This window comes from Macaca fascicularis, chromosome 10 (assembly GCF_037993035.2).
Source record: "Macaca fascicularis isolate 582-1 chromosome 10, T2T-MFA8v1.1".
NCBI classification, from domain to species: Eukaryota; Metazoa; Chordata; class Mammalia; order Primates; family Cercopithecidae; genus Macaca; species Macaca fascicularis.
In genome coordinates, this window is record NC_088384.1 from 4,959,633 (window position 1) to 4,983,484 (window position 23,852).

General features: G+C 54.7%; 1 protein-coding gene across 19 annotated transcripts in view; it reads right to left on the reverse strand.

Annotated features, from left to right (window-relative positions):
• The window catches only part of GRAMD4 (GRAM domain containing 4), a 153,626-nt gene that overhangs the window by 110,042 nt on the left and 19,732 nt on the right, over nt 1-23,852 (reverse strand). The gene's annotated exons all lie outside the window — the stretch shown is intronic.

The window sequence follows — 23,852 nt, forward strand, 5'->3', positions numbered from 1 at the left end:
CCCCCGCCCCCACTGCATGGGCTCCAGCCCCCGCCTGGCCCTCCTCCAAGTCTCAGTCCCCTGGGGAAGGTAGCCCCTAAACCTCACTGTCAGAAGAGCCTGGGATGGAGGTTAGACCAGCAGCTGGACAGTCAACCTGGACAGCTGGAGAAGATGTGAGGATGGGGCAACCGGCAGATGCCAAGGCTTTGCAGAGTGAACAGGAGGACCGGGGACGGGGGCCAGCAAAGAAGGCCTGGTTCTACCAATACCCCAACGCCAGCCAGGCACTGGGACTCAGGCCTGTAATCCCAGCACTTTGAGAGGCTGAGGTGGGCAACACAGTGGCACAAAAAGTGAAATAAGAACACCAGCCAGCGCGGTGGTGCGTGCCTATAGTCCCAGTTGCTCAGAAGGCTGAGGCAGGAGGATCGCCTGGGAACCTGGGAGTTTGAGGCTGCAGTGAACCACGATCGTACCACCGCACTCCAACCTGGGTGAGAGCCAGACCTTGTCTCTAAGAACAAAACAAAAACATCCACCCCAGTGTCCCCATGCTTACAGCCACACACTTGCACCTCCCTAACTCCTGATGCAAAGAGAGGCCCAAGGACCCGAGCACACACGCAGCTCCCTGGACCCCTCTGGGGTCCTGAGACTGCAGATCCTGCGCTTCCGGCCCCTGCCCGGCCTTGGCCACTAGGGTTCCAACATCAGCCTCAAGGGGTCAGCTGACATCGGATGACGTGTGTTGCCCCAAACTCAAGGCTTGCCCACGAGTCTCATCCCCTCCCTAGATTCAGGCCTCAGTCCTGCCCGCTGGGCACAGTCAGGCAGCCTCGAATGCTGACATCCATATGTGGGTGTTCAGCTGCTCTCAACCCTCTGCCCCCTGACCTGGCCTCCCTGCAGGCTCCGAGCTGGACAGCTCACTAGTATCTCAACTATGCCATACCTGGCACAGGCTCAGGTCTCAAGGGGCACTCTGATTGGATGGCACCGTGTCCACCAGCTGCCTGGCTGAAACCCTCAAGAGCCCTTGATAGCCTCTTCCTCACTTCACTGCCAACCTGCAGCACGTGCCGGCCGCCCACCTCCCGACGGGGCTGCACATCTGTCCACCTCTCCCCATCCCCCCAGCCTGGTCCAGGCAGCCGCGTGCCTCCCCTACCCCCAACACCCCAGCCTGGTCCAGGCAGCCGCGTGCCTCCCCTCTCCCCAACACCCCAGCCTGGCCCAGGCAGCCGCGTGCCTCCCCTCTCCCCACCACCCCAGCCTGGCCCAGGCAGCCGCGTGCCTCCCCTCTCCCCAACACCCCAGCCTGGCCCAGGCAGCCGCGTGCCTCCCCTATCCCCAACACCCCAGCCTGGCCCAGGCAGCCGCGTGCCTCCCCTCTCCCCAACACCCCAGCCTGGCCCAGGCAGCCGCGTGCCTCCCCTCTCCCCAACACCCCAGCCTGGCCCAGGCAGCCGCGTGCCTCCCCTATCCCCAACACCCCAGCCTGGTCCAGGCAGCCGCGTGCCTCCCCTATCCCCAACACCCCAGCCTGGTCCAGGCAGCCGCGTGCCTCCCCTATCCCCAACACCCCAGCCTGGTCCAGGCAGCCGCGTGCCTCCCCTATCCCCAACACCCCAGCCTGGTCCAGGCAGCCGCGTGCCTCCCCTCTCCCCAACCCCCTAGCCTGGTCCAGGAGGCCGCGTGCCTCCCCTCTCCCCACCCCCCTAGCCCGGTCCAGGAGGCCGCGTGCCTCTCGTCTGCTGACCACTCCAGCCTGGTCCAGGCAGCCGCGTGCTTCCCAAAGCCTTCTCCACATGGCAAGCATGGTGAGGCCTTCAAAGGGGAAATCTCCCCTGCAGCACCTCTGCAGAACCTCTCCAGGGGCTTCCGTGCACCCGGGTCCACGCAGCTGCTCCACCGACACCCTCATCAGCTCTGGCTCCTCGAGGCTTGGCTGCAGCTCTGCTGACCCCCTTTGGAACCCTCCGACCTCCGCCTCTGTCCCCACTGCAGGGCCAGACATGTTTGACTCTGACCCCATTCCCCAGGCACCGCCCGCTGTCACTCCACCAGCCTGTTTGGTTTGACGTGGGGTCCTTGGATTGTCCTGATGGCTTCCTTGTTGAGCGCTTGTGCCTCCAGCCCTGCTCGGTTACAACCCGCCTGGTGCTCCCCCAGGACAGGGGCTGTGTCTGGCTAAGCCTCTGGAAGCTTGGTTCTGCCAGTGATGCTCAGGTGGACTCAAGCTGCAGGTGCCCGAGTCTCCCTCTGCAGAGCTTAGCATGTGGTGGGCAGTGACAGACACTTGTTCAGAGAGTGAGGGACCGACGCACGAAGGCAGCCCAGATGCCACAGCTGGGGGGTCCCCACCAGCCTGGGCCCCCCGTCACCAGCTAAAGCTCAGCTTCTTTCCTTTGCCAGAGGCCTCAAGAGAAAGGGACACCCATGGACTCTGCCTTGGGCCCTGCCAAAGCACAGCGTCCACGAACACATAAAAACTTTAACTCTAAGCCTTCAGTGATCTGGGATGTTTCTCCAGGAAGAAACTTGAATTCCTTCCTTTGGCAAAATATCTTCAGGCTTGAGTCATACGAGGGTCAGGCTGGAACCCCGTGTGGGGAGCTGAGCCTTCTGCACTGTGACAGGAAAGCCACCCGGGGAGCCAGGGAGCGGGCCCGGGGCTAAGCACACCCTGGGGTGCTAATGCCAGCACAGTGTACGGCCCGCTCTGGGACCCCTTGCCAGCGTGGCCCAGGAGAGATAGTCAGGAAGACTGGGAGGGCCAGGAGACGACTACATGAGCCTCCACTTCCTCCTCTGTGCGATGGGATCCTGCCCAGGCCTGGGGAGGAAGGAGCTGGTTAATGCTTAAGAACCTACACACACAGGAGAACCCACACGCACAAGGGAACCTACACGCACAGGGGAACCTACACACGGGGGAACCTACACACACAGGGGAACCTACACATGGGGGAACCTACACGCACAGGGGAACCTACACACAGGGGAACCTACACACACAGGGGAACCTACACATGGGGGAACCTACAAGCACAGGGGAACCCACACAGGGGCACCTACATGCACAGAGGAACCTACACACAGGGGAACCTACACGCACAGGGGAATCTACACACGGGGGAACCTACACGCACAGGGGAACCTACACACGGGGGAACCTATATGCACAGAGGAACCTACACACGGGGGAACCTTCACACGGGGGAACCTACATGCACAGGCACATGCCCCATGTTGACTACCTGCGGCACGTATCTGCAAATAATCATGAAATGTGCGCTACTCATGAAGTGTAAATTCTGGACAGACAACTGACTCTCACAGAATGCTTTCATGAATGTGTGCTCAAATCCTGTCTCCACGGTTGGCCCCTGGCAGCCACCACCAATGAGCACCACACGGATGCTGGCTGGTGTTTCTGTTTCCGTTTACAAACCACAACAAAGGTGGAAAGGAGACATGCAGGGGAACGTCACCTGTGAGTCTACGACACGGGAAATGTCCTTGCTGAACGAGGTAGCTGCTTTCCAATGGCAGAATATTTTCACAAGGCTTTTACGCCATTCATAACGAACCGCTACAGACATCACACAAATTTTAGCTTCATCTGCACGTTAACACTTTCCTCATCACTTTGGTAAGTCTACAACACAAGGAGAAGCGAGGCCCTGAGTGGCGGCAGCACCCCGCGCTTGGTGCACACACTCCCGCCCCACCAGCGGCCGTCATCGCACACAGTTTCTGCCACACATGCGGCAGGCCCAGGGAACCTCGGCAGCACACGCAATGGTAAAATGCAATCAAATAATTCAGAAGCGATGGGGTTCGAGTATTCAATGCCTTTGCTTTCAACATAATTAATCTAACTGCAAGTTTATGTACTTTCATTTTTATTAATGGCCAACTCACAGAATTCCTGAAAACCCAGCAATCAGCTCCTGGGAACTCGTGTGAGCTGCCTCCAGATCCCTCCTCTCACACTGCTGCGGCCGCGGCCCTGATGGCCATGAGGGCACAGGGCTCTGTGAAGAGCCGCAGCCTCCCCTCACCCGCCTCCCTCCCAGCAGGCTTGGGACAGATGCGTGAAATAGAAGGTGAGGTCTAAATGCAAAATGAGAGTTCCTGAGAAGCCCCAAGGGGTCAAAGAGCCTGGGAAGCAGGAAGCAGCAAGCCAGGCAGGCCGCCTCCGAGGCAGGAGGGGGTGTGTATGGCAGCACTGAAGCCTCGGGGTGGGGTGGGTCCATCTCTGACTCAGGGCCAGCAGACTAACCTCTAGCCCCATCCTGGCACCCTGCCCTCCACACCATGGAGGCCCCTCCCTGGCCTCCAGGATGCTGCCCAAGCGATGCCCTCTGTCCGAGATGGCCTTCCCAGCCACTGGGTAACCTGCCACCCAGCCCAAGTCACTCTCTACTTTCAATCACATCAACCTGCCTGGGGAACCCATGGCCACCACATACCACAGCGACAGCGGCTCGGGGACACAGGGAACACTCGCCTGTGCAGGGCTGGGGGTTGTCTCCTGGCCCTCTGTGCCTCCAGCACCGGCTGGGGTTGATCCACATCTGCTCCAGTCGCCTGAAGTACCACCGGGGCTGGAGAGCCTGGAAGAGTGGGCATGTGTCCCACTATCCACTGGATCATCTCGAGCACAGTCATGCAGTGGGTCACGGCAGCCAGAAGCCAGGCCCAAGCTGGCCACAGCTATATGACCTCAGACAGAGGCCCCTGCTCAGGACTGTTAGAGGACGACTTGAAACAGTGCCGGAAAGATTCAGCAACCTGCCCAGCCAGCAGCGGTAACAACAGCAAAAACACAGCCCTGCTCTCCAAAAAAGTGTTCCACAAATGCTGCTCTCACGCCCCACACATCACCACTGCATAACCACGGGCGCTGGGGAGGCAGCACTGTCTTGTGGGTGTGGGAGCCAGGGCAAGAAGTTCTGAGACCATCCCAAGACGCCGCTAGTCACTACGAGCTCCCGAGCAGGAACCCAAGCCCGGAGTCCACGGGAGGGGCAGGAAGGGCCTGTGGGTGAGCAGGGGCTGTGGGCAGCCACAGGAGAGGACCACGGCACCCAGAACACAAACAGCGGTTCAGCCTGGGGGCCCCGAGAAGCAGGAGACTGCATCAGAGAAGGCGCAGCAGCCTTCGGCCGCCCATTGGCCACCACGGCTTGTCCTTGCCCCAGCTGTAGACAAAGCAGGCCCACACCCTCTGCTCCCATCCCTGCATCAGCCCTAAAGGCTTGAGAGTAAGGTTCCTTGCGCCAGGCTGCCCAGGTCAAGCCAGTCCTAACCCTCAGTTTCCAGGTCTTTAGGTGGAGGTTAGCAGGGGCATCAGAGCACAGGTGTGAGCTCAGGAGCCCATCTTCAGGGGACCCGGGCCACAGTCCAGGCTTACACCAGCTTGGGCCTTAAGAGGAAGTCCCAGGCAGATGAGGGCTGGCAGCACCTGCTACAGGCTGTTCTCAGGACTCAGCACTGTGCCCTCACTTCCCCCAGGCCTCCCACACACCCGAGCCTGCTCAATACCACCAACTCCTGACACCAAGGAGAGAGGGCCTTCCTCCAACAGGCCAAGGACGTCATCCAAATCTAGGTCCGCAGCACAGCATCCATGGTGAGGAAAGCACCATAACAGTCACAATAACAACAGTACCATCAGCCAGCCTCAGTGGCTCACGCCTGAAATCCCAGTACTCTGGGAGTCCAATGCAGGAGAATCGCTTGAGCCCAGGAGTTCAAGACCAGCCCAGACAACACAGCAAGACCCTGCCTCTACAAAAAATAAAAGATAAATTAGCCAGGCGTGGTGGTGTGCACCTGTAGTCTCAGCTTCTCAGAAGGCTGAGGTAGGAGGGTCACTTGAGCCACGAGTTCAAGGCTGCAATGAGCTACGACTGTACCACTGCACTCCAGCCTGGGCAACAGAGCGAGACCCTGTCTCTTCTTCTTTTTTTTTTTTTTCTTTTTTCTTGAGACAGAGTCTCGCTCTGTCTCCCAGGCTGGAGTGTGCAGTGGCGCAATCTCGGCTCACTGCAAGCTCCGCCTCCCGGGTTCACACCATTCTCCTGCCTCAGCCTCCTGAGTAGCGGGTACTACAGGCGCCCGACACCATGCCAGCTAATTTCTTTTTTTTTTTTTTAGTAAAGATGGAGTTTCACCATGTTAGCTAGGATGGTCTCGATCTCCTGACCTCGTGATCCACCCACCTCGGCATCCCAAAGTGCTGGGATTACAGGCATGAGCCACCACACCCAGCCGAGACCCTGTCTCTAAAAATAAATAAATAAAAATAATGCCACCAATAGTTCCATCCACACCTCAGAAAGGCAGCCTCTGCCCAATAAGCTCTCAGAGGGTACAAACCAGGATGAAAGGACAAGAGTGACAAGCTCCCAGCAGCGTTCATCTCCCCCACCCCAGTCACAATGTTGAAAGGAAGAAGCATTTACTAAGCCAACTGACAAATGGGTAAACTGAGGTTCAGGGAGGCAGGGTGAGAGAGAAGTGGCACAACAGGAGCACGAACTGACTCCACTGGACTCCACAGCCTGAGCTTGCTTGAACCCCAGGACAGCCCCAGAAGCAGCTCAGTACCAGTCACCCCACCCTCCCTAGCATATGCCTCTATTAATCCATCCATCACACTGTATGACAGCTCACAGGCCCCTCTGCCTAGAAGCCTGAATGGGGACCCTGGCAGAGTGACTGCACAGATGTTTACTTTTTATTTAATTTTTTTTTGAGATGGAGCTTCACTCTTGTTGCCCAGGCTAGAGTGCAATGGCATGATCCTGGCTTACTGCAACCGCCTCCTCCCGGGTTCAAATGATTCTCCTGCCTCAGCCTCCCGAGTAGCTGGGACTACAGGCGCCTGCCACTACGCCCGGCTAATTTTTTGTATTTTTAGTAGAGTCAAGGTTTCACCATGTTGGTCAGGCTGGTCTCCAACTCCTGACCTCAACTGATCCCCCCGCCTCTGCCACCCAAAGCGCTGGGATTACAGGTGTGAGCCATCGCGCCCGGCCTGCACAGATATTTATTTAAAGAAAACAAAGCTGGCAAGAAAGCTAAGTTTAGGCGCAGGTAGGCAAGCAAAAACCACTGTGTTGTAGAAGCAGATTAACTAAGCCACAGGAAACACATTGAGGGATGCATTTCTAGTGGAAACAGTCTTTTTCCAACTCTCTCCATCCCTCTTAGCAACCAGGGCTTGGGAATATCCAGCCAATGAGACGGCCGAAAGGAAGCCCCTTCTGGATTCCCCGGATTCGCCATGTCTTCTTGCCACAGCCCTTGCCCAGTTTCCCACAGGCTGAAAGCTGTCTGAAAGCAGGCTGTTCCCCAAACGTGTTTCTGCATCAGAGGCTGCAACATCATGAAGGCACAGGGAGCAGCTCCTAGGCGGGGTTCAACAAGCCCCATCTGTGAGAGGCCGGGCGGTGAACGCCTTCAGCCCAGCAGGCCACGCGGCCTCTATAACTTCCCAACTCTGCTGTGGTGCAAACGGGCACGGCTGTGTGCAAATCAGACCTCATTTACAAAACAGGCAGAAACTGGGCAGTGGGTGGCGTGTGGTCCGTGGGCTGTCGCTGACCGTCTCTGTCCGGGGTCCACAGATGCCTGGCAGAACGAGAACGCTCACAGAAGCCCCTGTCCCCACTAACCCACGTCAGTGACAGGGCAGACCAGAAGGAACCGCAGCCCTCACCAGGCACGCAGGTGCTCCTTGAAGTGGCCCGCGCATCACACGTTCGTGTGTGGGCCTTGCCACCATCCAGTCCTCTTAAGGGAAGGGTGAGGAACAAGGCGTGGTCCCTGGCCAAGCCGGGGCAGCCTGGACAGTCTCCAAGCTCCTGGGGGCAGAAGAAGCTTGGTGAAGGATCCCACGTGCCACCATCCACCCTCTTATCCAACCTGGGCTGTAGCCCGGGGACTTCTCCGCACCATCCCAGGTCCCACCCAAGGCAGAGGAGCCAGCAAGGAGGGCGCCACATTCGGGGGTGCTGGAAGGCGAACCAACTCACAATAGCCACCAGTGTAGGCCCCGTCCCCAGCAACCGGGCTGCCCCTCAGGTTTCAGAGAGGTGCCTCTTACCGTCCCAGGACAAACAACAACACAGTGAAGAAGACTGTGAAACCAGCCCCAAGCACCGCCTCCTGCCTGGGGCGCCACGGCCCTCCCCATGGGGTGCTCTGCAGGCCCTGCTCTGCTGTTCCACGTCCCCAAAGCACTCCCACTCCACAACGTGGGATCCAGTGTGTGCATGGGCCTCTCTGACCATCAGCATGCCGTGTCCCTGAGGCCCAGCACGTGGCCTGGCACCAAAGAACTAGCAGCAAATGAACGGGTGAGTCAGGTGGATTTTAAAGAAGTTCCTGGGCCAGGCACGGTGGCTCAAGCCTGTAATCCCAGCACTTTGGGAGGCCGAGACGGGCGGATCACGTCAGGATATCGAGACCATCCTGGCTAACACAGTGAAACCCCGTCTCTACTAAAAATACAAAAACTAGCCGGGCGAGGTGGCAGGCGCCTATAGTCCCAGCTACTCGGGAGGCTGAGGCAGGAGAATGGCATAAACCCGGGAGGCGGAGCTTGCAGTGAGCTGAGATCCGGCCACTGCACCCCAGCCTGGGTGACAGAGTGAGACTCCGTCTCAAAAAAAAAAAAAAAAAAAAGAAGTTCCTGGGTCCCTGGGCAAATCTAGTACAGAAGTAAACCCACGTGGCCTTAAGTAGCTCCTCCAGTGAAAAGAGCCTTTGTGTACCTCCAAAAGGCTACCTTCCCTTCCGTCAACTTCTATTGTTTAAATGTGGCCCAGCTGAGGTCAAAGGGCTCCGCCAGGTCTACCAAGAGTCTCCCACATGGACCAAGCCCTGGGATATGTACAAGCCCAACACAGGACTACCCCACACAGCAGGCTGCAGAACACCTTCTGTGTTCAAGGAAGCACACAGCCAGGAGAAGAGCCCAGGCTCCTGCTCGGAGGGCAACAGGATCGCCTGAGGCCAAGCCGGCCCAGACAGGAACCAACGCCACTCAGCAGTCTGCAATGTATACCTGTGCTGCAAAACCCAAGGGCCAAGAAACAAAAATAAAAATGTTTTGGGCTTTTTGGGTTTTTTTGTTTTTTTTAGAGATAAGGTCTTATTCTTTCATCCAGGATGGAGTGCAATGGCACAATCCTAGGTCACTGTGGCCTCCCAACGCAGCTTCTGGGGTAGCTGGTACTACAGGAACGTGCCACTGCCCAGCTTTTTTTTTTTTTTTGAGACGGAGTCTCACACTGTGGCCCAGGCTGGAGTACAGTGGCACCATCTCGGCTCACTGCAAGCTCAACCTCCTGGGTTCACGCCATTCTCCTGCCTCAGCCTCCTGAGTAGCTGGGACTACAGGCGCCCGCCATCACACCCGGATCATTTTTGGTATTTTTAGTAGAGACGGTTTCACCCTGTTAGCCAGGATGGTCTTGATCTCCTGACCTCATGATCCGCCCGCCTCGGCCTCCCAAAGTGCTGGGATTACAGGCATGAACCCCTGCGCCCAGTCCTGCCCAGCTAATATTTTTAAAATTTTTAGTAAAGATGGAGTTTCACTATGTTGCTCAGGCTGGTCTCAAACTCCTGATTTAAAACTATCCTTCCACCTCAGCCTCCCAAAGTGCTGGGATTATAGGCATGAACCACCACAGCTGGCCAGGAAAAATAATAATAATAATACACACACACACACACACATTTCGAGACAGAGTTTCGGTCTTATCGCCCAGGCTGCAGTGCAGTGGTGCGATCTTGGCTCACTGCAACTTCCGCCTCCCGGGTTCAAGCAATTCTTCTGCCTCTGCCTCCCAAATAGCTGGGATTATGGGCACCCGCCACCACACACAGATAATTTTTGTATTTTTAGTAGAGACGGGGTTTCGCCATGTTGGCCAAGCTGGTCTCCAACTCCCGACCTCAGGTGATCCACCCACCTCTGCCTCCCAAAGTACTGGAATTACAGGTGTGAGCCACCGCGCCCGGCCCAAAATATTTTAGAAGCAAGATCAAAAATCGGTAAGGTCCACTTCACACGTATTGCCCAGGTAACCACCTGCCAGCTGGGGTGCTCTGATAGTCCAGTCCTACAGAAGAGTCTCCTGACAGGCCTGAGAGCACAGGCGGCCCTAATAGAAAACCAGAGAAGCACGTGTTTTGGCTGCAGGCTGCAGGCTGGATGGGCTTGCCAAGGGGCAGCTCGCCATCCAGTAGGGACTAGGGAACAAGAACAAGGAGCAGGCAGTGCACCTTAGAGCTGCAGTACTGCACGTCCAGGAACCACAATGACCAAGCCAGGCACCAAGTGTTTAATGAGCACCTACTGCGCACCCGACAGGACCCTCAGTGCAATGATACAGAGGAGGCGAGGCCAACAAACCCATGGAGCTGGGAGTGCTGCCCTAACTGTGGAGAAGACACCCCATGGCCCCAGCACCAGCCCAGGAAGGTGCTCAGAGGAAGAGCCGTGGCACCACAGGCTGAGGGCATGAAGGACGGGTCGCGGCCTGCAGAGGAAGGGCACGCCAGGACAAGGGAGCAGCACATGTAGGGCGCTTTTGCCAAAACAAACCAGAAAGGAGCTGGTGGGAGCAGAGAGGCTGTGGTAAGGCACGTGGTCCCATTCCAAGCACAGCGTGGGGCACCCTGTCCAATGGCTGGAAGAGGCCTGAAGTGGAAATACCAGTTAGGAAACCATGGCCAGGCAGAGGCGAGAGGGCGGTGGCTGGGACTGGTGCGGGTAGCAGAGATGGGAGCCTAGCAGGCATGTCAGGATTCATCCAGGGAGGAGCAAGGGCAGAGAGCGTCGGGCGAATCCCCTGGCACCCCCACGTTAATGGTGGCCACAGCCACGCTTCATAAGGGACAGTAACCTGCCCGGTGCCTCCTGGCCACACCTGACTCAATCCCTACACACCAGCCTGTGGAGGGCTGGTTCCTGGCTCCCTACACCTGTCTCCAGTCTGGCAGGTACTAAGAACCCGTAACTATTGGTGACTATTATTATGATCCCTCCTTTTTTTTTGTTATTATACTTTAAGTTCTAGGGTACATGTGCACAATGTGCAGGTTTGTTACATATGCATACATGTGCCATGTTGGTTTGCTGCATCTATCAACTCGTCATTTACATTAGTCCCCTGGCCGGGGGACCAGGGGCACCGGGCTGTCGGAGCGAGGTGGGGTTGGCAGCAGAGCTCTGGACTCACTGGATTCTCAGGCAAATGCTCTGGCCTGGTTCCAGTGCCCACAGTTGGGGAAGGTAAACCACAGCCACATAGGGGGCCAGGGAAAACAGGGCAACAGCACCTCAAAAAATTCAAAACAGAACTACCATGTGACCCAGCAAACCAGCTTCTGGGTATATATCCCAACAGCTGAAAGCAGGAACCCAAACAGATGCTTGCACACCCATGTCCACAGCAGCACCATTCACCACAGCCAAGAGGTGGCAACAACCCAAGTGCCCGTCCAATCGGTCAATAAGCCCACGCAGAGATGCTCAGCGCCAGTCAGTAAGTCCATGCAGAGATGCCCAGCCCCGGTCAATAAGCACACGCAGATATGCCCAGCCCCAGTCAATAAGCCCACGCAGAGATGCTCAGCGCCAGTCAGTAAGTCCATGCAGAGATGCTCAGTCCCGGTCATAAGCCCATGCAGAGATGTCAGCCCTGGTCAATAAGCCCACACAGACATGCTGAGCCCTGGTCAATAAGCCCACGCAGACATGCTCAGCCCCGGTCAATAAGCCCATGCAGACATGCTCAGCCCTGGTCAATAAGCCCACGCAGACATGCTGAGCCCCGGTCAATAAGCCCACACAGACATGCTGAGCCCCGGTCAATAAGCCCACACAGACATGCTGAGCCCTGGTCAATAAGCCCACGCAGACATGTTGAGCCCCGGTCAATAAGCCCACACAGACATGCTGAGCCCTGGTCAATAAGCCCACGCGGACATGCTGAGCTCCGGTCAATAAACCCACGCAGACATGCTCAGCCCCGGTCAATAAGCCCATGCAGACATGCTCAGCCCCGGTCAATAAGCCCATGCAGACATGCTCAGCCCTGGTCAATAAGCCCACGCAGACATGCTGAGCCCCGGTCAATAAGCCCACGCAGACATGCTGAGCCCCGGTCAATAAGCCCACGCGGACATGCTCAGCCCCGGTCAATAAACCCATGCAGACATGCTCAGCCCCGGTCAATAAACCCATGCAGACATGCTCAGCCCCGGTCAATAAGCCCATGCAGACATGCTCAGCCCCGGTCAATAAACCCATGCAGACATGCTGAGCTCCGGTCAATAAACCCACGCAGACATGCTCAGCCCCGGTCAATAAGCCCATGCAGAGATGTCAGCCCCGGTCAATAAGCCCACGAAGAGATGCTCAGCCCCGGCCATAAGCCCACGCAGACATGCTTAGCACTGGTCAATAAGCCCATGCAGACATGCTGAGCACTGGTCAATAAGCCCATGCAGACATGCTCAGCCCCGGTCAATAAGCCCACACAGACATGCTGAGCCCTGGTCAATAAGCCCACGCGGACATGCTGAGCCCTGGTCAATAAACCCATGCAGACATGCTCAGCCCCGGTCAATAAACCCATGCAGACATGCTCAGCCCCGGTCAATAAGCCCATGCAGACATGCTGAGCCCCGGTCAATAAGCCCACGAAGAGATGCTCAGCCCCGGCCATAAGCCCACGCAGACATGCTTAGCACTGGTCAATAAGCCCATGCAGAGATGTCAGCCCCGGTCAATAAGCCCACGAAGAGATGCTCAGCCCCGGCCATAAGCCCACGCAGACATGCTTAGCACTGGTCAATAAGCCCATGCAGAGATGTCAGCCCCGGTCAATAAGCCCACGAAGAGATGCTCAGCCCCGGCCATAAGCCCACGCAGACATGCTCAGCCCTGGTCAATAAACCCACGCAGACATGCTTAGCCCCGGCCATAAGCCCATGCAGACATGCTCAGCCCCGGTTAATAAGCCCATGCAGAGATGTTCAACCCAGTCATCACCAGGGGAAATGCAAACCAAACCACAAGGGGAGACCCCTTCACACCCATTAGGACGGCCATGATCAAAAACTCAGAAAACAACAAGTGTTGGCGAGGATGGGGAGAAACTGAACCCTTGTACACTGTTGGTGGGGTGTAAAATGGTGCCACTGCTATAAAACACAGTATGGAGGTTCCGCAAACTATGAAAAATAGAACTACCATATGATCCCACAATCCCACTTCTGGGGATACTTAAAAGAACTAAAAGCAAGGTCTCCAAGAGATATTTGCACACCCAGAGGACAATATGACACCAGAACCCGGGCGAACCCGGAGGACATTATGTCACCAGAACCCGGGAGAACCCGGAGGACATTATGTCACCAGAACCCGGGAGAACCCGGAGGACATTATGTCACCAGAACCCGGGAGAACCCGGAGGACATTATGTCACCAGAACCCGGGAGAACCCGGAGGACATTATGTCACCAGAACCCGGGAGAACCCGGAGGACATTATGTCACCAGAACCCGGGAGAACCCGGAGGACATTATGTCACCAGAACCCGGGAGAACCCGGAGGACATTATGTCACCAGAACCCGGGAGAACCCGGAGGACATTATGTCGCCAGAACCCGGGCGAACCCGGAGGACATTATGTCGCCAGAACCCGGGCAAACCCAAAGGACATTATGGCGCCAGAACCTGGGAGAACCCAGAGGACATTATGTCACCAGAACCTGGGAGAACCCGGAGGACATTATGTCACCAGAACCAGGAGAACCTAGAGGACATTATGTCACCAGAACCCGGGAGAACCCAGAGGACATTATGGCGCCAGAACCCGGGAGAACCCAGAGGACATTATGGCGCCAGAACCTGGGTGAACCCAGAAGACAATATGACACCAGAACCCGAGCGAACCCGGAGGACAATATGGCGCCAGAACCTGGTTGAACCCAGAGGACATTATGGCACCAGAACCTGGGCAAACCCAGAGGACGTTATGGCGCCAGAACCTGGGCGAACCCAGAGGACAATATGACACCAGAACCCGGGTGAACCCGGAGGACATTATGTCACCAAAACCCGGGCGAACCCAGAGGACATTATGGCGCCAGAACCTGGGTGAACCCAGAGGACATTCTGCTCTGTGAAAGGAGGAAGTCATAAATAGACAGACACTGTGAGATTCCACTTATCTGCAGTCCCCAAAGGAGTGAAATGCACAGAGACAGGAAGTGGATTGGGGGGTGTCAGGCTGGGGAGAGGCTCTGGAGAGTCAGTGCTCCGTGGGTGTGGAGTTTCGGTTGCGGAAGATCAAACGTTCTGGGGATGAATGGTAGTGACGGTTGCAGAACAGTGTGAATGTGTTTAATGCCACTAAATGCCACACTCAGAAATGGTTAAGATGGTACATTGTGTTATGTCTATTTTACCACCATTTATACAGAGAGAGAGAGAAAACCAATCCTCTCTTTGAAAATCTACAAATTGAATGTAATTTCCCTCAAAAGAAAAACAACAGATTTTAGAAGAACCAAGACAATCTGGATCTAAGGTTTATAGGGAAAAATAAACAAGCCAAATAGCCAGGAAAATCCTGAAAAGCCAGATTGATGGGGGGAGGCCAGCCCGCCAGCCCTGCCACGCAAACGCAATGGGGCAGCAGCCGTGTTCGAAGCATGTTAATGGTGCATGAACAGACAACAGAGCCATGAGAAGGTACAAAAACAGACTCAGACCCAATTGTGGTAAGAGGCATTTTAATAGGAGGGCATGAGATAAATCACTCCACCAACCACGTTGGGACATCTAGGAAGCTACCTAGAAAAAGATAAGGCTGGCTCCATACCTCACACCTTCCCAAAATAAATTCAAATTAGACCAAAGATTTGAATGCAGAACAGGGAAAGCACGAATGTAGCAAAGGTGGGCCTGGAGGGGCACTCATAACCTTGGGACTGAACAAGGTCTGTCCCAGCGAGACACGGAACACAATAAAAGAGAAGATACATTATGTTAAAAACAAATGTTTGCAAGGCAAAAACCTCCATAAGCAGTCAGACATAAATGATAATGTGTGGAAAAAAACATTTCAACACACATCACGAAGGATTCATTTGCTTGCCATGGATAAACATTCCAATAGAAAAATGGACAAGAGGCCAGGTGTGGTGGCTCACGTCTGTAATCCCAGCACTTCGGTAGGCCAAGGCAGGCAGATAGCGAGGTCAGGAGTTCGAGACCAGTCTGGCCAACACGGTGAAACTCCATCTCTACTAAAAATACAAAAAGTAGTCAGGTGCGGTGATCCGTGCCTGTAGGCCCAGCTATTCAGGAGGCTGAGGCAGAAGAATTGCTTGAACCCAAGAGGCGGAGGTTGCAGTGAGTCGAGATTGCGCCATTGTACTCCAGCCTGGGAGACAGAGACTCTGTCTCAAAAAAAAAGAAAAAAAAGAGAGAAAAATGGACAAAAGATGAAGTAAAAACAAACAGCTCTTAAACATATGAAAAGGTGATTAACCTTCACTCATGAGAGAAACACAATTTTTTTTTTTGAGACAAAGTCTCGCTCTGTCACCCAGGCTGGAGTGCAGTGGTACGATCACAGCTGACCGCAATCTCGACCTCCCAGGCTCAGTGATCCTCCTGCCTCAGCCTCCCGAGTTGCTGAGACTACAGGTGCACGCCACCATGCCCGGCTACTTTTTGTACTTTTTGTAAAGACAGGGTTTTGCCATGTTACCCAGGCTGGTCTCCAACTCCTGGACAACAGGATCTCCCAAAGTGTTGGGGTTACAGGTATCAGTCACCGTGTTCAGCTGATAAATACAAACTAAACTGCCTTGAGAAACCACTTCCTCAAAAGACTGGCAAAGAGGCACAGCATGTGGGCGTGGGGTCAGGGAACACAGGCTCTGTCCTACGTGGAGAGTGGCGTGGAGGGCAATTCTGCAATATCCAACGAAACGGCGCTTTAACTTCCAGAAAGCTCTCTGAGTCTCTCACACACACGATGGCGGCAGGGCAAGGCCATCTCCCAGCAGCATCATCTTCATGACAGCAAAATGGCTGGACCCACCCACGTGGGGACAGTCCACGGCGCAGCCCCACAGCCTCGCAAGGAGCGAGGACCCCGGTGCACCACCACGGAGAGCACACCGCCGACGCAGTCCCTCGCCAGCATGTGCCTGGCCATGTGTCTATGGAAACGAGGAGGAGGAGAGGAGAAAAAAGACAAAGATAGAAGTGTGCCCAGGAGCTGCCCAGGAAAGGCTGGCGTGGAAGCAGGACCGACGGACGGAGGCCTCTGAAGACAGGAACTGGGGGCTGAAGCCATCAGGAGCCTTGATCCATGGTGAGTTCGGAATCCTGAAAGCATCAACTATTCTATAGTAAACTAAATTTTTTAACTTAAAAAAAAAAGTTTTTTTAGAGACAAGGTCTTGCTCTGTCACCCAGGCTGGAGTGCAGTGGCATAAGCACAGCTCACTGCAACCTTGAACTCCTGGGCTTCAGGAATCCTCCCACTTCAGTCACCCAAGTAGCCAGGGCTACAGGTGTGAGCCACCATGCCAGGCTAATTTTTTTTTTTTTTTTTTCTGAGACAGAGTCTCGCTCTTATTGCCCAGGCTGGAATGCAGTGGTGCGATCTCACCTCACTGTAACCTCCGCCTCTCAGGTTCAAGTGATTCTCCTACCTCAGCCTCCCGAGTGGCTGAGATCACAGGCACGTGCCACCACGCCTGGCTAATTTTTGTATTTTTAGTAGAGATGGGGTTTCACAGTGTTGGTCAGGCTGGTCTTGAACTCCTGACCTCAGGTGATCCCCCTGCCTTGGCCTCCCTCCCAAAGTGCTGGGATTACAGGCGTGAACCACCACACCTGGTCTAATTTTTTAATTAAATTAAAAATTTTAATAAGAAAAATTAAAATAAAAACAAAAAAACCGAAACACCCTAGTTCACATGGCAGAGAATCTTGCCTAAGACCTAAACCAGAGGTTCTGAAAGTGTAGCCCAGGAACCCTAGGGATTCCTTTCGGGGGACTCACAAGATCAAAACTATTCCAGTGATAACCCGAAAATGCTGCTCGCCTTTCCCACACTTGCCCCCTGGCAGCTGCATGGTGTGATGCGGCGGCCAACGGGTCACAGAAGACAAGGTGAGCCAGCTGTCTCCTGACAAATGAGACCCCGAGGAGAGCAGCAAAATGTTGGCACCTCTCTTCACCACTAATTCTTTTTTTAGCAGTGATTTTTTTTTTTTTTTTTTTTTTTTTTTTTTGAGACAGAGTCTTGCTCTGTAAGCCAAGCTGGAGTGCAGTGGTACAATCTCGGCTCACTGCAACCTCCACCTCCCAGATTCAAGTGATTCTCTTGCCTCAGACTCCCGAGTAGCTGGGACTATAGGCACCTGCCACCATGTCTGGCTAATTTTTGTATTTTTAGTAGAGACAGGGTTTCACCATATTGGCCAAGCTGGTCTTGAACTCCTGACCTTGTGATCCGCCCGCCTCGGCCTCCCAAAGTGCTGGGATTACAGGTGTGAGCCACTGCACCTGGCCCCGAGTAGTGATTTTTTTAAAAAGAAAGACATGCTATTTATGTTAACATGTAATCGATTTATACTTGCATATTTCAGTAAATTAATAAATCTTTTTAAATTTCTTAGTTTTGACTTTTTTTTTTTTTTTGAGACGGAGTCTCGCTCTGTCGCCCGGGCTGGAGTGCAGTGGCCGGATCTCAGCTCACTGCAAGGTCCGCCTCCCGGGTTCTCGCCATTCTCCTGCCTCAGCCTCCCGAGTAGCTGGGACTACAGGCGCCCGCCACCTTGCCCGGCTAGTTTCTTTTTTTTTTTTTTGAGACGGAGTCTCACGCTGTTGCCCAGGCTGGAGTGCAGTGGCGCGATCTCGGCTCACTGCAAGCTCCGCCTCCTGGGTTCACGCCATTCTCCTGCCTCAGCCTCCTGAGTAGCTAGGACTACAGGCGCCCGCCACTGCGCCCGGCTAATTTTTTGTATTTTTAGTAGAGACGGGGTTTCACTGTGGTCTCGATCTCCTGACCTTGTGATCTGCCCGCCTCGGCCTCCCAAAGTGCTGGGATTACAGGCTTGAGCCACCGCGCCCGGCACTAGTTTCTTTTTTTTTATTTTTTAGTAGAGATGGGGTTTTACCGTGTTAGCCAGGATGGTCTCGATCTCCTGACCTCGTGATCCACCCGTCTCGGCCTGCCAAAGTGCTGGGATTACAGGTTTGAGCCACCGCGCCCGGCCAGTTTTGACTTCTAATAGCGAGTAGCAATGAATACACCCCACAGGCACAAAGACTTGCCAGTGTCCTCCATCACTTGAGGCTGTAAGGGGCTCCGTGACCTGGGCTTAGCACCTGAGTGTACAGGATGCACCTGCCGCCTTGCTCCGCTGTCTCCTCCATGCCTGCCTGTGCACTGTCTATGCTTCCCCCACTCAGCATTCCCGTCCCTCTTTTGGTAAGGACCCTGCTCTCCACCGGAAATGACCCATCCCGTGGTGAGGGGCTGCCAGTCACATGCTCTGTCTCATCACGGGAATGAAGCCACAAGGGAAGTAGGAGAAGGCATGGAGGGTGAAAAAGCACCACGTCAAAGGAGGGGGAGACCAGCGACCCAGCCAGAGCACCCCAAGCAGCTCCACATCGCGGGCCCCTGGCCCCAAGCTGGCAAAGCTCCCCTCCGCTTAAGCGAATCTGTGGGGGCCCCTTTCTATTTGGCATGCTCTCTCTGCTGGGGCTTTGGGAGACCCTCAGCAGTGGCCCACGTCCCACCACTGCAACAGGGTGACAGCTCCAGGTGACAGCTGCAGGCACTGGTCACAGGCAGGTGATTCTCTCACAGGAGGGCACAGGTGTCACCGGCCTTTAGAAATCAAGGCATAAAACAGTCGATTCCCAAGACAGACACCTTGGGAAGAATACTTTTATGACGAAAAGACTCTTCCACTCTCCGCAGGACCCTTTGACAAATAACCAGCAAGCTTCCTGGTGGCTTTCAGGTAAGGTCAGATTCGCAGTCGTCCACTCTGCAGACAATCCTATGGGGAGAAAGTGCCGCTGGTGGCAAGACACACGTGGGATTCTCACTGACTCGTGACTAAGGAGTCCCCACGCGGGGAAAGCCTTCCGACGGTCACTTTTCTGCAAAAGCAGTCACACCTCACAACACGCCTTTGCTCCAGCAACAGCAAACATGGAACTCGTGGGCACGTGGGGCCATGATGCTCCATGGTGCTGACTTCAATCTCCATCTTCCAGACAGAACCAAGATGCTCATTTCAGAGGATGGAGCTAATACGTTAAATGCAGGTTGCTAGGTAATTTTTCACTAGGTAATTTTAATTCTCAAAAAAGTCAGTGTCAGCCAGGCACGGTGGCTCACGCCTGTAATCCCAGCACTTTGGGAGGCTGAGGCGGGTGGGTCACCTGAGGTCAGGAGTTCGAGATCAGCCTGGCCAACAGGGTGAAACCCCATCTCTACCAGAAATACAACAATACAAAAACTAGCCCGGCGTGGTGGCAGGAGCCTGTAATCCCAGCTACTCAGGAGGCTGAGGCAGGAGAATCACTTGAACCCGGGAGGCAGAGGTTGCAGTGAGCCAAGATCATGACACTGCACTCCAGCCTGGGGGACAAGAGTAAGCCTCTGTCTAAAAAAAAAAAAAAAAAAAAAAAAAGTCTCTAAAAGCACAACTATGAAACGACCAGCTCAAGCTCTGAAAAGCCACAAGCCATCTGCAAATTGCGAAACTGACAACGCAAGCAATCTCACACACAGGCCCTGCCCGTGCCCAGGACGGCCCAACAGCAGAAATATCTGGGCCCCTCATTGGTCCCATCTGTTGACAAAGGTTCCAAAAATCTACTTCTTGTGTGCCAGGAATTCTGTCAAGGTCTTGATTCTGTCTAGGATGTCCTGATCCGACCCTCCATCTCTGTCACTGCCTCTGTGACAGACAGTTCCCTGGGACCCACATCCTCCTCTGGGGATGCTGCACGGCACTGAGCTGGTGGGCACCAGAGGCCACCAGAAGAGCTCACAGCCCTGCCACCCCCACCCTGGCCCTCTGGGTGTGGGGCGGCTCCTGTCTCTCGCGTTACCCTTTTCCCATGCATCTCCCCTCCTGGTTCCCCTTCTTTCAGCCCCAGCCTGAAACCCACCACGCAGCTGCTAAGGGTGCTCTCCAGACAAGGCCAGCTCCGCCCTTCCCCGCTGGCCCGCACGGGTTTGAGGACTTGACTCGCAGCGTCAGCTCCTAGTTCTGATTTCAGATATGTTTGCCCCTCGAGGAGCCTGGAGCTGCACCACAGGCCCTGTCTGACCTCAGGGTCTCCCCACCTTCTCAACAAGCTCCTTCCTCCAAGCAGACCCCCACATACCTCAACTAACCGGAAGCTACCACCTAGACCCACGGGTGAGCTAGGAGCCGGCAGTCAGCAAATCACAGCAAATCAAGCAACTAACCAACCAGCACTGCTTTTCTACAAAGTGGGAGAGAAAGCAACTTAGGGGCCTCCAGGCCAGGACTCATCCGGGACAAGGTCTTACGGCTTGCACAATTAGAATCCTCTGGCAACAAACACCGAGGTGCAAATGACAAGTCCATCCACCCTTCCCTCTTGCTCTCCATTTCACAGGCACTCCCTCCCTCCACTTATCAGAGCAGCAAAAGACACCCAAACATCTCGCTCGAATTCTCATTAAATTTTCACCAAAACAACGCCACCCAGCCAGGTGCAGTGGCTCATACCTGTAATTCCATCCCTTTGGGAGGCTGAGGTGGGCAGATCACTTGAGGCCACGAGTTTGAGACCAGCCTGGCCAACATGGAGAAACCCCATCTCTACTAAAAATAGAAAGAATTAGCCGGGCGTGGTGGCATGCACTTGTAATCCCAGCTACTCAGGAGGCTGAGGCACAGAAATCACTTGAACCCAGGAGGTGGAGGTTGCAGTGAGCTGGGATTGTGCGACTGCACTCCAGCTTGGGCGACAGAGCAAGACTATCTCAAAAACAAAACAAAACAAAAGGCCACCAATGCCAAAACCTAATGGACTAAAAAAATGCAACTAACCAGAACATGCTACCTTGTACAGTGTTCTAAAGGCAAGTTCTACCAGCAGATAATGGTAAAAACAAAACAAAACCTACATGTCACCTAAACTTGCCCCGAGAAGGCAACTTGCAAATCAAACTGTACCTGTTTTTGTCCTAATTAAAACCATACCCAAGGCCAGGCACAGTGGCTCACGCCTGTAATCCCAGCACTTTGGGAGGCTGAGACGGGCGGATCACAAGGCCAGGAGATCAAGACTATCCCGGCTAACATGGTGAAACCCCGTCTCTACTAAAAATACAAAAAATTAGCCGCGCGTGGTGGCGGGCGCCTGTGATCCCACCTACTCGGGAGGCTGAGGCAGGAGAATGGCGTGAACCTGGGAGGCGGAGCTTGCAGTGAGCCAAGATGGCACCACTGCACTCCAACCTGGGCGACAGAGCGAGACTCCATCTCAAAAAAATAAATAAAATAAAATAAAATAAAATAAAATAAATAAAACCATGCCAGAAAATGCCCTGAAACTTGAGCAAGAGAGACAGGAGAGGGAACTACCACCCAATGAAGTTTCTCTGGATCTAAAGAAGATTCCAACTCACCACATCATCTTGTCCCCATATGCCTTTGGGGGCTTCATAGCATTTTCTCCTTGGGGAAACCTTACCTCCTAAATGTCAAACTCAAACAAACCCCCTTTAAAACAGCCTTGCTCAGCAGCATGCCTCCTGCCAGGAGGGACACAGGGCACTGAGCAGGAGCTGGTCTGTATGCCACCTCCAGAGCCCACACTTGGCACCTGCAAGGCTCCAGCAGCCAAGGAAACTTCTCACTCCTGCTGAGCCACTTTACAGCCCTCCACGTCAAGGGACCCAAAGGTCTGGCTGCATATTCCCAGGGGAGGGCAGGACTTATTGAAAGCAGGCGTGGAGACTGGCTTAACCAGTCGAGCGGGTTGACGGATGGATGAACGCTGAGAAGGGTGGCTCCGGATTCCACCTGGAGGCAGCAGTTGAGCCAGCCCTGCAGCCATCCAAGCTCCGCAAAGGAGTGGAGGTCTCAGTGACAGGTGGAAAAAAGGCCCCAAGAGGACAAAAGAATGCTGCTTTTAAAGCCTAATCTCGGGGGGGCATGGTGGCTCACACCTGTAATCCCAGCACTTTGGGAAACTGAGGCCAGTGGATTACCTGAGGTCAGGAATTCAAGACCAGCCTGGCCAACATGGTGAAATCCCACCTCTACTAAAAATACAAAAATTAACTGGGTGTGGTGGCATGCACCTGTAGTCCCACCTACTCAGGAGGCTGAGGCAGGAGAATCATTTGAACTCGGGGGGGTGGAGATTGCAGTGAACTGAGATTGTGAGATCGTGCCACTGCACTCCAGCCTGGGCAACAGAACACATGAGACTTCGTCTCAAAAAAAAAAAAAAAAGAAAAAAGAAAAAAAGAAAAAAAAGGCTAATCTCTAAATTCCAAAAGGAAACATGATTCTATCAACTGGTTCAACTGAGAAGAGAAAGACCATTCAAGCCCCCTGCCAAGCACTCAACAACCCAGGGGGCACGGGCACCCACCCACAGAGGGTTGGTGACAAAGACTTTGGGCCTGTGGCCAGATGGCCCTGGAGTCCCTGCAGGACCCTGCAGAAAGGGCCGCCGGTGACATCTGTCATCCTGGCCACACTTACGTCTGTGGAAACTGATGGCTATCAGCCTCATAAATGTGATTTCACAAGGTGAGACTCCAGCCCTGGATGGCACAAGCCAGCAGCCAGAGTCCCTATCCACGGGAAGCAGGGGGCTGGGCCCAGCTAGTCCTTGTCCTCATGGTCAATCCAGGCAGCAGAGAAACTGCGCCAGGCAGCCCTCTGACCTCCCGTCACGGTGCTGATCCAGAACAATGCACGATGATTCCAACAATGTGTCCACAGAGTGAATTATGAGAAAGTGAACCCATCCTAATACACTGAAGCAACACTTCCAACACAGAGTGCGTCCAGGGTCTGGCTGCCCGTCCCACCAGGATAGCAGATTCTTTCTGACCCTCTGCGAGCCCCTTGGCCAGCACCCACTCCTCAGCCTCCCTGGGTGAGCTGGGAAGGTAGCCAGGGTACAGAAACAGCATTGGGTGTTAAGGCCAGGGACCTGGAGGACCTCGCTTAGTGGCTGGCTCTGAGACCTGGACAAGTCACGTATCACCCTGGTACCTGTCAGACGGGGTGCTCACCTGCCCATGCAGTCACCTGCCTGTGTGGCCTGGGCTTGTGGTTCTCCGGGTGTTTGAATCTTGGTCCCCGACTGGCTGCAGAGGTCCCTGCGATGATTTGGAGGGGCAACTGGAAAGGGCTGTTCTGGTGGCTGTAGGGGGCGGGGTCAGGCGCTCAGAGGGTTCAGGGCAGGAAGAGGGGACTCCCATGGGTGTGCCCAAAGCCAACCTCACCTAGGACTGAGCTGCCTTGAGGGGAGCCTGTTTTTCTCTCAAAATGTGGAATCCTCTCACCTCTGTACCCCCGTGTCCCTACTGACCACCAGGCCCAGAACATCAGGGCCCCACCTCCCCTATCCAGACACAGGGCCAGGCCCATGGGCTGCAGGATGAGAGTCCTTTGGGTGGGGGACCTTTGTGGCATTACAGGGAGATTCACAACCCAGGAAAATAAAGTCAGAAGAGGCACTATGTCCAGGGGCAGCCAAGTTAAACACACAGTCCCG